This window comes from Anolis sagrei, chromosome 6 (genome assembly GCF_037176765.1).
Source record: "Anolis sagrei isolate rAnoSag1 chromosome 6, rAnoSag1.mat, whole genome shotgun sequence".
NCBI classification, from domain to species: domain Eukaryota; kingdom Metazoa; phylum Chordata; class Lepidosauria; order Squamata; family Dactyloidae; genus Anolis; species Anolis sagrei.
Genome location: NC_090026.1, coordinates 46359567 through 46373520, shown reverse-complemented (window position 1 = coordinate 46373520; position 13954 = coordinate 46359567). Strand labels below are relative to the sequence as shown.

Here is a 13954-nt window from a genome sequence, read left to right as displayed (position 1 = left end):
AGGAGGGCTCTGATTACATTTTCTTGCCCTGGTGAAGGGAGTTGGACTGGATGGTCTTAAGTATTTTCTGTCGGTCATGGGAGTTCTGTGTGGGAAGTTTGCCCCATTTCTGTTGTTTGTGAGTTTCAGAATGCTCTTTAATTGTAGTGAACTATAAATCCCAGGAACTACAAATCCCAAATGTCAAGGTCTATTTCCTCCAAACTTCATCTGTGTTCATATTGGGCATATGAAATATTTGTGTCAAGTTTGGTCCAGATCCATCATTGTTTGAGTCCACAGTGCTCTCTGGATGTAGGTGAACTACAACTCCCAAACTCAAGGTTAATGCCCACCAAACCCTTTCAGTGTGTTCTGTTGGTCATGGAAGTCCTGTATGCCATGTTTGGTTGAATTCCATCATTGGTGGAGTTCAGAATGCTCTTTGATTGTAGGTGAACTATAAATCCCAGCAACTACAACTCCCAAATGTCAAGGTCTATTTCCCTTAAACTCCACCTGTGTTCATATTTGGGCATATGGAATATTCGTGCCAAGTTTGGTCCAGATCCATCTTTGTTTGAGTCCACAGTGCTCTCTGGATGTAGGTGAGCTACAACTCCCAAACTCAAGGTCAATGCCCACCAAACCCTTCCAGTATTTTCTGTTGGCCATGGGAGTTCTGTGTGCCAAGTTTGGTTCAATTCCATCGTTGATTGAGTTCAGAATGCTCTTGATTGTCGGTGAACTATAAATCCCAGCAACTACAACTCCCAAATGACAAAATCATAATTTTTGAGTGATGGTCACTCCTTGTGTTGTGAGACGTTTTGTTGCCAAATTTGGTGTGATTTCGTTCATTGGTTCTTTTGTTTTTAAGGTACTCATTATGCACAGAGCATTTTTATAGATAGATAGATAGATAGATAGATAGATAGATAGATAGATAGATAGATAGATAGATAGATAGATAGATGTCTGCCTAGCCTACAATGTACATCAGTAAGGCTTTCTGGAGAAAAGGGGCGTGGCCTCCTCCTCCTCCAGCTCCCCCGCCTTTTCATCTCCCACGTTCTCCCGCCTAGACTGAGGCCAGACGGGGAAAGCAGCCATGAGGAGGCGTGGCTTCCCGGAAATGCCAGCCGCCGATTGGTCGACACTCCCAAATAAGGCGTGGCCAGTGGCCTCGCGCCCCCTCCTCGAAGTTTTTCGGGGCAGTCTGTGCCGAGCGGTGAGGGAGGCCGGAAGTGGCCGCAGCAGCAGCAGCGACTCTTTTCTTCCCCTTGACAGGTGGGTTTCTTCGCTTGGCTGGTTGAGGCCTTGTGCGTGTGGGGAGCCTTTGTCTGAACGGAGCGGGGGCGGCCGCCCTTTTCCCTCCCTCCCTTCCTACCTCTTAAAGTTGGCCTTTATCCCTATCTCGGTTCTTTCTCAACGACTTCCTCAAACTTAATTTCGGGTTTTATGTTCAGTTAGACTCCCAGGGCTTTTTGGCTGAGCTTTGGCGTGTGCAACCGTCTCTTCAGCGTCCCCACAGAGAGGAGAAGAGAAAGGAGTCAGAATTAAAGAGTTTGAGGGCTAGCTCAAGTCCCCCCAGCATCCTGTATTAGTTCACATCTCATCAGTCTCTAGTCCTCATTACGAGAAATAGTTACTTTTGTTCCCTGAGGAGCCAAGTGGCATCATCTCCCCATCTTCCAGGTGCCTTTTCCCATTCATTTCCACCCCCAGAAGAACTCCCAAAAGTTTCCCTCTGAGGGTGCATCTACACCAGGAGTCCTCAAAGTTTTTAAACAGAGGGCCAGGTCACAGTCCCTCAAACTGTTGGAGGGCTGGATTATAATTTGGAAAAAAATTGAATCAATTCCTATGCACACTGCACATATCTTATTTGTAGTGCAAAAAACACGTAAAACAATACAATGATTAAAGTGAAGACAATTTTTAACAAATATAAACTTATTAGTATTTCAATGGAAAGTACGGATCTGCTTTTGGCTGATGAAGTAGGGTTGTTGTTGTTTTGTTGTGTTGACCCTGAGTGAGGGCTGGGTAAATGACCTTGGGCCTTAGTTTGAGGACCCCTGATCTACACTGTAGAATGAATGTAGTTTGACACCAATTTAATTGCCATGACTCAGTGCTATGAGAGTTGTAGTTCCACAAGGTCTTTGGCCTTCTTCTACTCTGTCGGAGAAGGCCAAAGACCTTGTGGAACTACAATTCCTAGGAACTACGACTCCTAGGATTCCATAGCACTGAACCAGAGCAGTTAAAGTGGGGTGAAACTGCATTATTTCTTCAGTGTAGATCAGGCATGCAGCTGGGGGGGGGGCTTGCCCCCCCCCGAAATTCTCATGATTGTCCGCGAAAAGGCCTTACTGGTGCATTATTTAAACTGTTACGTTTATTCATATCATGCTCTGATCACCATGCTCAATATATCCCATATGCATGGGGGTATTGGGGTAACGATACAAAAGGTTTGCTAGCGTTTGCTTGCCCCCCCCCCCCCGAAATTCTCATGATTGTCCGCGAAAAGGCCTTACTGGTGCATTATTTAAACTGTTACGTTTATTCATATCATGCTCTGATCACCATGCTCAATATATCCCATATGCATGGGGGTATTGGGGTAACGATACAAAAGGTTTGCTAGCGTAGACCCTCTTTCACTCAGACTCAGCCCCCCCCCCCCCCGAATTGAAATCCTGGCTAGGGGCCTGGTGTAGATGTACCCAGAGTTACTCAACTGAGGGCAGTACCACACGGCCATATAACCCACAATATCAAGTCAAAAACCCCACAGTATCTGCTTTGAACTGTGTTGTCTGAGTCCACACTACCATATATTCCAGTTCAAAGCAGAAAATGTGGAATTTTATTCAACTCTGTGCCAGGGGCCTGAGGGCCCTTTTGGACAGGCCCTATATCCTAGGATCTGATCTCAGGTTTTCTACATTAAACTGGATTATATGAGTTTGCACTGGGATAAACAGAAAACCTGGGATCAGATCCTGGGATATAGATCCTGTCCGAGCCCAAGTGAGGCTTTCAGTGTACAATCGACCTGCCTGGTTTATGGGCCATTATGGGAAGGGATCCAGCCAAAACATGAGATGATTAGTGGATGGAGAGAAGAGAGTGATGTGTTAAAAACTCTATAAAGTTCCAAAGGTAGCAATTGAGATCATGAACTGTCAACTAAACCTTTCACTCGTTTTTGCTCATTTTCTTGTCTCTTTAATATCTACTTTCATGGGTACATCTTTAATTCAATCATGGGCAAACTTTGACTCTCCAGGTGTTTTGGACTTCAACTCCCACAATTCCTAACAGAATTTTTTGGAGTTGAAGTCCAAAGCACCCGGAGAGCTGAAGTTTGATCATGCATGATCTATATCCTGTAATTAATGCAGTTTGATCCCACTTGGTTCATATGGTTCAATGGTTGACATGGTTTAATGCTATTTAATCATAGGAGAGGTAGTTTTACAAAGCCTTTATTATTTTCGGCCAAAGGATGTGGATGCCTCACCAAACTGCGTATTCCATAGTATTGAGCCATAGCAGTTAAAGTGGTGTCAAAGTGTGTTAGCTCTACAATACAGATCCAACCCAAGTCATCTTCAGTTTATGGAGACCCAACTTCCAAGTCACTGTCATCAACAGCCCTTGTAAATTCAGGTCTGTTGCTTTTCTGATTGAGTGTTTCTCATCTCTGTTCTAGGTGATTTTATTTCTTTTGTAAACTGCCCTGGTTTTCCTTCCTTCCTTTTTTGGTTAAAGTGGGAAAGATGAACCTGCTACACAATACTTTGTGATTGATATTGTGGGGAGGTGCCAATCTAAAAGCATCCTTGGCCTCAAGAGGCCAAGCCAGTGCAATTGAGCTGCTTTATAAAAACGCACATTATTTTCGGCTGTCCCTAAAGTAGTGCCAAATGCGTTGGAGCACTTTTGGGCAGACAGCTCCTGGCTATCAGTCAAAAGGCCTGCTGCAGCTGTTCCATCACTTCCTCCTTAACAGATCTTTTTGTGGAAAGAAAATAAAGCAAGGAGCAAGGGTGAGACAATTATAAATGGAAGATGACATCATTGTGACCCCCTGTACAACTCTGAGAATGAGACAAGGGGCCTGAACACAAACAGAGGCCCACTCGAATGAAAGAAAGTGGTTTCATAACCCCTTTCAACCATGAAGCTTATGGGATTACATTGGGAAAGTTGGTGTCTCTGAGCCTAACCTATTTTACAAGGCAGTTTAATGGATTAAAGAGTTTACACATGTATAGCAAACAGAATTCTGTATGTTTGCATTTGCTTTTCCTTTCATAACATGTGTTATCTTAGAATGCCAAACTCTTACAGAGACATAAATTTGTCAATTTCTCTTGCTTGCTGTGACTTCCCACCCATTAAATTCCCAGAATCCCCTGGGACTTGTTGGAGTTATAATCTCAAACGAAAATTTCAAAGTCTATCAATATTCATTAGTAAAATGATTCTGCCTTCTAACCTTTATATAACAATAGTTGTGGTTCCGCATTTGAAATTTATATATTGGTTTTCAGTGTCTTCTAATGTAAGTGTGAGCAAAGTGTAACCCAGGCCTAAGTTTCCTATTTTATACCCACTTATTTTGAAATAAATTTATTTACACCAAGTGGAAACAAAGTCCAGGCTGCAGTTCCCATTATTTACCCTTATTGGCTATACTTGTTAGGACTGCTGGCAGCTGGAATACAACAACTTTGGGAGCCACATGCTGCTGGCTCCTGCATTAAACAGTGGACTAAGATCTGAGTAACTGTGTATGTTTTGATCTTACTTTGGTCTTTTGCCTTCACCTGTTTTTATAGCTCTTAATTTGAAGAGCAGCATATGGTGTGTCTTCCTGATTATGAAGTAAATTTCAAAGTGATCACACAAAATGCATACTGGGAGTAATATTGTGGGAAATGTACCTCAAACTCCATCAATTTGCAGTGGAACCTCAAAAGTAACAAGAGGCTTGGGTAAGGTTTCGTCAGAAGAAGACATTTCAATCACTTTTTTTCAATTCCTTTAGTCTACAGGTTCAAACTCTCAAATCCTATTATTTATTTATCATGTCAGGAGCAAACCAAACAGTTGCATTGCATTTTTTAACAAACAAACAAAACATAAAGTTTGCAAGCTTGGTAGTTGATTAAATGTCCTTTGACCAGTAGCTGTCGACTTGGAGTGCCTCTGGTGTTACTATAAGAAAGTCCTCCATTGTGCATGTGTCAGGGCTCAGGTTGCATTGCAGCAGGTGGTCGGTAGTTTGCTCTTCTCCACACTCACATGTCGTGGATTCCACTTTGTAGCCCCATTTCTTAAGGTTGGCTCTGCATCTCATGGTGCCAGAGCGCAGTCTGTTCAGTGCCTTCCAAGTTGCCCAGTTTTCTGTGTGTCCGGGGGGGGGGGGGGAGTCTCTCATTTGGTATCAGCCATTGATTGAGGTTCTGTGTTTGAGCCTGCCACTTTTGGACTCTTACTTGCTGAGGTTCCAGCAAGTGTCTCTGTAGATCTTAGAAAACTATTTCTTGATTTAAGTCATTGACGTCCTGGCTGATACCCAAACAGGGGATGAGCTGGAGATGTCACTGCCTTGGTCCTTTCACTATTGCTACTTCCTGGCAGATATCAGGTCGTGCAATACCGGCTAAACAGTGTAATTTCTCCAGTTGTGTAGGGTGCAGACACCCCGTGATAATGCATCATGTCTCATTAAGAGCCACCTCTACTGTTTTAATGTGGTGAGATGTGTTCCACACTGGACATGTGTACTCAGCAGCAGAGTAGCAAAGCGCAAGCACAGATGTCTTCACTGTGTCTGGTTGTGTCTGATTGGGATCCCCAGGTTGTGCCAGTCAGCTTTCATATGATATTGTTTCTAGCACCCACTTTTTGCTTGATATTCAGGCAGTGCTTCTTGTAGGTCAGAGCACGGTCCAGAGTAACTCCCAGGTATTTGGGTGTGCTGCAATGCTCCAGTGGTATTCCTTCCCAGGTAATCCTCAGAGTTTGGGATGCTTGTCTGTTTTTAAGGTGAAAAGCACATATCAGTGTTTTAGATGGATTATGAATCAGCTGGTTTTCCCTGTAATAGCAGTAAGAGCACCTAAAGCTTCAGATAGCTTCTGTTCAACTATTTCAAAACTCCCTGCTTGAGTGGTAATGGCATGATCATCTGCATAGATGAAACTCTATGTCCCTTCTGGCAGTGGCTGGTCATTTGTGTAAATGTTTAACATTGATGGAGCAAGCACGCTCCCCTGAGGCAGGCCGTTCTTCTGTTTTTGCCATCTGCTTCTTTGGCCCTGGACCTCAACAAAAAAGCTCCTGTTTTGTAGATTTCCTATGAGGCGGGTGAGGTGGTAATCATCCTATTATGCAAATACTGAACAATCCTGCATAAACTGATGCCCTCCAGATGTGTAGATGACTACTCCTGGCCTGTTTGAGCTGTCATCCAACACATTTGGAGAGAACAAATTAGGCTAGTGAATATGCAGAGTAAAATTATAATCCAGTGTATGTTGTATCTTCATGATCTTCAGACTTGGTACACTACATTCAAAAATTAGTGTATGTTTAGCCTTGCAAATAACATACAAACATTGCTAGCCTGCTGTCCTGTGTTTATGTATCTATCAACTGTGAAAAGCAAAGACATATCAGTTTCCTTTCATTTAATTTTTTTCCTCATCTGGTCACTTTGGAGATAAATTTTCTTTACTCAAAATGCCCTGACTCATAGAATTGAAAGAGACCACAAAGGGCATCTAATCCAATACCATGCCCTGCAGGAATTCACAAGCACAAGCAATTACATGTGTTTATATTCTTAAATCCATGAGAGATGGTGCAGTATATGTGATGACTGATTTTCCAAGTTGAAGAAAATTCACCCTGAGGATATAGTAAGAAGTAAAACAGTCTCCTCCCATTCTTAATTTCACTTTAATAAACGGTTTGTCTTTCCTGATTGCAATGGCAGCACTTAATTGCTTATATCAGTTAGCACCAGCGAATTGTCATTTTGATAAAGGTGCCTAAGTAGGGTTTCACTTCTGGTTTTATGAAGTTTCCTGGAGCCTGTTAAGAAAGCAGTCTGACTTTTCTTGTATTGCGGTTGATGTTATGTGTAGTTTGTGTGCGGTCTGATATGTCTGCATTAAATATCCCTTATGTATATAGATATTGCATTATGTAAAGGAGGGATATCCTTTTCAAAGTATGGATATGAAAAGAATTCAGACTTTTCCAATCTGGTGTCATTTGGATGTTATGAAAATGAATTCCCATTAGCTCTAGTTAACATGTTCAGTCTTCAGGAAACTGTACTGGGATATGTAGTTCAAAAGAGTTAGTGTGTGTCAGGTTGAGCAAGGCTGCTCTTTTCCTCAACTCTCCCTTCATGCTTAAAGCCAGTTTTAAAGAGGATTGGGATTCAGTTAATAATTCTTTTCTTAAGAGGCTGAGGGCAGGGATGAGGTACACAGGACACAGAAATGTGTCCTTTGATGTATCTCTTCAGAGTTTTCTTTTGGGCTTTCGAAACATCACATTTTGGTGAATGATTGTGAAAATTATATCACTCAATGCAGATGGTTGAATTTTGGGGTTGCCAAAATTCTTGTCCAGTCAAGAATTATATTAAATCTAGTTACGGGACCTATATTGTACTGTAAGATTCTTGAGATCCTTCATTGCAAAAAAACAAAACAAAAAACAAAAACAAAACAACAACCCAACAACAACCCAAAGTTCAGAATGCTCATTTATGACATATCTATCTGCATTGCTCTTAAAGGAATCTTACTTGCATTTTTAGTGTTTTTTAAGTGTACGGAGCATTTGAGTTTCAATGCTGTGCTTCTGATGAATAAACAGCTGCTGCGGTTACTTGCCAGATGTTTCCTGTCTGCTTTTGGGGGAGATGTATTTAAATTAAAAACTGGAATGTGCAAATTCCACAATTTGTGATTTGCAAATACTGTGCTTGAGCCTTCCCATGAAGTAGTATTAGCCAGACACAATCTGTACTATACATTTTGTTATGCATAATCACTTGCAGTAGGGGATTTTTATCAACTAACTGACATATAAGGAGTAGCTTGGGTGGTTTCAGCTTCCACTGGGTCTTTCCCACACTGTATGGTCCTGCAGAAAGTGGTATGGGGAGGTGGGGGTGGGGTGGGTTGGGTTGCAGATATTATTTAAGGAAAACACAGGATGAAGAAGAATATAGATACACTAAATATGATAAATATACTTTTAATGTGACATGAAGGCCCTAAGGCAGTGGTTCTCAACCTGGGGTCCCCAGATGTTTTTGGCCTACAACTCCCAGAAATCCCTGCCAGTTTACCAGCTGTTAGGGTTTCTGGGAATTGAAGGCCAAAAACATCTGGGGACCCCAGGTTGAGAACCACCTAAGGTCTTCATAGAGTAGCAACCCATGTAGAAAATGTAACCTTGGTTGGCTTCAAAATGGAAAAAGCTGTTTTTGTACAACTCACAGAATCTCCCAGTTAGCCTAGCCAGTTGCTTTCCCCCCATCCTTTTGCCAGACATTGGTTTGGATTAAAAACTGAGATGCTGACTGTGGGATTTGAAGAGCCGCATTAGCAGTCTCTGTCCATGAATAAATGTAGTTGAGATGAACAATAAACAACTATCATAGAGTTAATGTGTTTTATTACATTTTAGAGGTAGAGCAAGCCCTCATGAGGTAACTTATAATAAAAAGGTTAAAGAGAACACTTGAATAAACATGAAAAAACCAATATTAGATTTTAAAAAAATGAATATTAAATTAAAACATGTATAGGCAACCTGCAAAAAGGACATTTACATGCTTGGTGAGGAAGGCCTAGAGGAGAGTCTGTAAGTGTGGAGCCACCATTGAAAAAGTCTTGTTGGCCCTTAAGTCTACCAGTTAGATTGTCCTTAGTGGCAGTCCAGAAAACATGTTGATTTATCAGGAATTTGTTTAAGGTTTCAGGCAAATCTGCAGAAGAAGCAACCAACCATTTGGGGGTCATTTGTCACTTAATATCCAGATGAATGGGGTTTATAGATCCACAAAAAAGGATATGTGGGCTGCATAATACACTTTATGCCGCAGGATTAGTAACTGATACAAACTCTAGTTCCCCACCTGTAAGGATAAACTCTCTTGGCCTCATCTTGGCACTGGGAGTATTACAGCTTGTTTGGCAGAGAATGAGTCATTGATTACTCATTCCTTTTTTAATGTTAAGCAGTAACAGGAGAAAGCAGATCATGGCTGCAGATGGGGGAGTAGACAAAACACTGTCCAAAATTAATGCTTAAAGGTCTGATCTCGGAAGCTACATAGGGTCAATCATGGTTAGCATTTGAATTGGAAACTGTTGATGAATACCACGTGCCATAGGCTATATTTTAGAAGAAGGAACTTGTACAACCCCCTCTGAATATTCCTTGCCTAAGAAAATCCAATGAAATTTTCATGAGGTGGCATAAGTCAACAGGTGGCTTAAGGGCATATGCACACCCAGAATTGATGCAAACATCAATTTATCTTACTTTAGTTTCTGTTTTGTAAAGGGCATGTGGGAAGTTGGGAGTGGCTGTTCCTGTTAGGATATAAAGTTCATATGTCTGGCAGTTTCACATTATGCTTGCTTCTCTGATATAACGTTCCAGTGGAATTTTCACATCTCAGAAGCAGGTCTGCAGTCAAATCCAATGGTTTGCAAAGGTTAAATCCTGCTCAGTGTCAAAAACAGGGTTTCTTGAGACCAGTTATAGACCTTTGGAAAATCCATGTATTATTGGTAAATGATTCTTGAAATGCTATACTGTACCTGAAATGTAAAATGTACCCTCTTTAATATAATCAGTGAAACATAGTGATTTTTTTCCAGCACATATTTAACATCTACTTGCTTATTTATATGAGGGTTTTTTGCCATCTGTTAGCCTGACCATATAAGAAGGATGTGTTTTTCTAAGGAGGGAGAGAGTCCCCGGATTCATGGGGCAGCCATTGGAGTCATACAGGGCAGGAAGGGATGCGGCAGGGGGAGATGGTTTCACTATCAACAAAATGGGGAGAGAAATAGAGTGCTTATTGTCCGCAAACTGTATCCTGTATCCTATAGCCTGGATAACCAGGGTGACGGTCCCCCTAGGTTGAAAATGCTGCTATTGAATGCCAGGTCAGTAAATGGAAAAACAACTGCCATTCAGGACTTAATTCTGGATGAACATGTTGACCTGGTCTGCATCAAAGAGGTCTAGCTGGATGAGACTTTGGGGGGGGGGGGGGAGGTTAATCTCCCTCAGCTCTACACACTGTGCAGCAGCAGGCAAGGCCTGGGGGGCAGGGAGTTGGAGATGGAGTTGCAGTAGTCTAGCATGATTCCATTGCTCTGACCAGGTTCCCCATGCCACAATCAACAGTGTTTGAGTGTATTTACCTAAAGGTGGGTGACCGAGATAGAATAAGGATTCTGCTGGTATACCACCCACCCTGCTGCTCAACAGTCTCCCTTCCTGAACTAGCCGGGGTGATCTTGGGGTTGGTGTTGGAGTCTCAGCGGCTAATAGTGCTGAGAGACTTCAACATCCATGCTGAGACTGCCCTGTTGGGTGTGGCTCAGGACTTCATGGCCTCCATGACAACCATGGATCTATCCCCAAGTGGTGTCTTGCCCTACCTATGCAGCTGGACATACTATGGACCTTGTTTTCTGTGCAGGATGGTTTGGTGGTGGTGGTGTGGAGGAACTGGGCACAGTTCCATTGTCATGAACCGATCATTACCTGGTCTAATTTAGACTTGCTGGGACTCCAAACCTCCACAGAGGTGGGGAATTTATTAAGATGGTCCACCCCAGGAGACTTATGGATCCGGATGAATTTCTGACGGCTCTTGGGGATTTTTCTGTCACCTCAGCATGCAATTCTGTTCAAGCTCTGGCTGACCTCTGGAATGGAGAAATGGCCAGGGCGGTGGACACAATTGCTCCTGAACATCCCCTCTCACAGAGCAGATCCAAACTAGCCCTTTGGTTTTCCAAGAAGTTGGCAGCAATGAAGCAAGTAAGGCTGAGACTAGAACGATGTTGGTAGAGAACTCGAAGCGAATCTGACCAAGCATGGGCTAGAGTGTATTTGAATGCTTAATCTGTGGCAATGGGAAAAGCAGATAAATTGTTCATTGCTACTACCATTGCATCTACAAAGAGCTGCCCAGTTGAGCTGTTTCAAGTGGTCAGAGGGCTGTTACATACTGATTCTCAAGGAGAAATCCCTAACCATTTAGCAGCCCACTGTGAAGAATTTGCAGATCAGTGCCTCCTTGGAACAAGGCAAAGTTCCAAATTGCCTAAAGGAGGCAGTTGTGAAACCTTTTTTTTTTTTAAATCCCTGAATCCTCTATAATAGATAGTTACCAGCCAGTGTCCAACCTCCCCTTTCTGAGTAAGATCTTGGAGTGTGTGCTGGCCTCCCAACTCCAGGGATTTCTGAATGAGATGAATTATCTAGATCCATTTCAATCTGGTTTCAGGCCTGGCTATGGAACAGAGACAGTTTTGTTCGCCTTGGTGGATGACTTACACAGCGAGCTAGAGACGGGGAGTGTGTCCCTGTTGGTTCTCCTGGATCTCTCAGTGGCTTTTGATACCATCAGCCATTTTATCCTTCTGGGTCATCTTGCTGGGATGGGACTGGGAGGCATTGTTTTACAGTGGCTCCTTCCTGGAAGGCTACACCCAGAAGGTGATCCTGGGGGACTCCTGTTCAAACCCCTGGCTGTTGTCCTGTGGAGTTCCCCGGGGTTCTGTTTTGTCCCCCATGCTGTTCAGCAAATACATGAAATCATTGGGAAACATCATCTGGAGTTTTTGAGTTCGTTGCCACCTATATGTAGATGACATCCAACTCTACTACTCGTTTCAACCCTAAACTGGTTTTAGCCATGTGGAGAAAAATAACTTGTACATAAGAGATAATTGGACCATGGTAAAAATTGATAAGTTGTCCAGCTTGATAAAAGAGAAGTCTATAGATAATTTTTTTAAAAAAGGATTGGGACTTCTGACATTAATAAAAAAGAAAAAAAACATGACAATGCTTGTGGAATGTGAAAATTAAATATAACATTAGTGGGGTAGTAAGGTAGAAACAGATTGAGAAACATGGTAGTGAGATGACAGTTGTATTTACACTCAAATTGAGTATAATTAAGTATAATTAATTGAGTATAATTAACAATTAAGTTGAAATAAGTAAAAGCTCCAAATATTTTTAATCTAAAAAGTACCATACCCCACTTCTGACATAGGGGATGACTTTGTGATTAAAGGAAACTAAGCTCTCTTACAATCCTTTTATATAACTCGTTAGACTGTTCAAAGTGCTTCATGTACATTCTCAGAGACATTTTATCTTGATTCATGAAGGGCAAGGTTAAAGGTGAGAGATCATTTGCATAAAGCTTTCCAGTGAATTTTGTATTTCGGATATGATTGAAACTAGACATTTTAATGATTGTGGTTTTGACTCCATGACGAGAGTTTATGGCATACTCCTGACCATTTGGAGAAAAGCCACCTGAGAATAATGTGGAATGTGGCATAAACCTAGACTTTCCAATACAGTTTGTGGTAGAATACATCTATTTGCCCTTTTAAAGTGTCAGAAAATGATTTCTGTAAAGAATGTGTGGCTCATGCACCAAGGATTTCTTGTTAGAGGCACATCATGAACAGCCCCCACACCCAAGTTGTTGGTAATATTTTTACAAGTTGGTTTAGGTCGACACTTGAATGTTATTTTGAAAAGGAGCACTTCTGCTTCCTGTTCAGTTTTAACAAAGGCAAGAGTTGTGTCTTGCTAAAAGGAAGTGCCTCTGTGTGAGAATATGAATCCCACTGTTTTCCAAGAAAAGGGCAGTCCAGCAAGCTAGTTTCACTTTCAAGGTTTAACTTCCTTTTTGCAGTTTACAGAGCGATTGTTTATTTCTAGGCCCGCCTTGGCTATTTGAAATGCTGCTGCAGAAATTGAAGTTGAGTTGAGTTAAACCAATTTAATACCTGGTTGCTTTGCAACTAGGAACAAAGAATGAGGCGAATTTACCTGTCAAAAAAGCATTGTTAGTGTCAGGAACTGGAGTGTGGGTGTTCTTTCCAGGAACTGAGCTGGCAGAAGAAACAGGCAGAAGCAGGCCTGCAGACAGAAACTGAAATTTGGTGCCAAGTCTGTAGACAGCCTTGAAAGAGTCAAGAGCTAGAAGCAGGTTTATTGGTTCACATCTAAAGTCTGTAGCTGATGCTCTTTCTTGGATTGCTTTCTGTTGCATTGTTATGACTTTTGGTTCCTGGTAAATTTTTTGCTTACTGGTTGGCTTGAACACAGAGATCTGAATACATTTTATCTATCTTCATACACACCATTGTTCTTATTATTTTAATTGCATAAATATGCCGTAAGCCCCTTTGGGCATTTTATTTCTAAAAGGGAGGAATTAAAATGGTTTTAATACTTAAGTAAAGACAAACGATGTTACGTATAGACTCTTCTGAAGATATACCGGAGGGAAAGATGAAAACTAGGGATCCTCCTTTATTCCTGTAGAGGAAGAGATAGTGTCACAGGTGACATACTAGGTTGTATCTTGCTTCTGAAAGGAGACCAACTGGCCCACCAGCCTATGTGATGTGGGGTTGCAGTTGGTTCTTACAAGTATCTGGTTTTGTTGGGAAAGCCTAATGACTGACTGAGGAGGCATCACAAAGATAAAGAAACATAGGTGATAATGAAGCAATGATATGTGTTTCTGCTAGCCGCTAAACAGTCATGGATGTCTCCTGGTGCCTATTACTTAGAGAGGAGGCCTCAAGAGGGTGGCTGTTTGTCAGTCACATGCTTTCTCTACAGCTATATTTTTAGA

General features: G+C 41.9%; 1 protein-coding gene across 1 annotated transcript in view; it reads left to right on the top strand.

Annotated features, from left to right (window-relative positions):
- Positions 1 to 1180: 1180 nt before the first annotated feature.
- The window catches only part of MAP3K14 (mitogen-activated protein kinase kinase kinase 14), a 45296-nt gene continuing 32522 nt past the window's right edge, over positions 1181 to 13954 (top strand). Inside the window, exon 1 of the mRNA XM_060781181.2 lies at positions 1181 to 1269. The gene's annotated coding sequence lies outside the window, so the exon portion shown is untranslated. The remainder of the gene's footprint in view (positions 1270 to 13954) is intronic.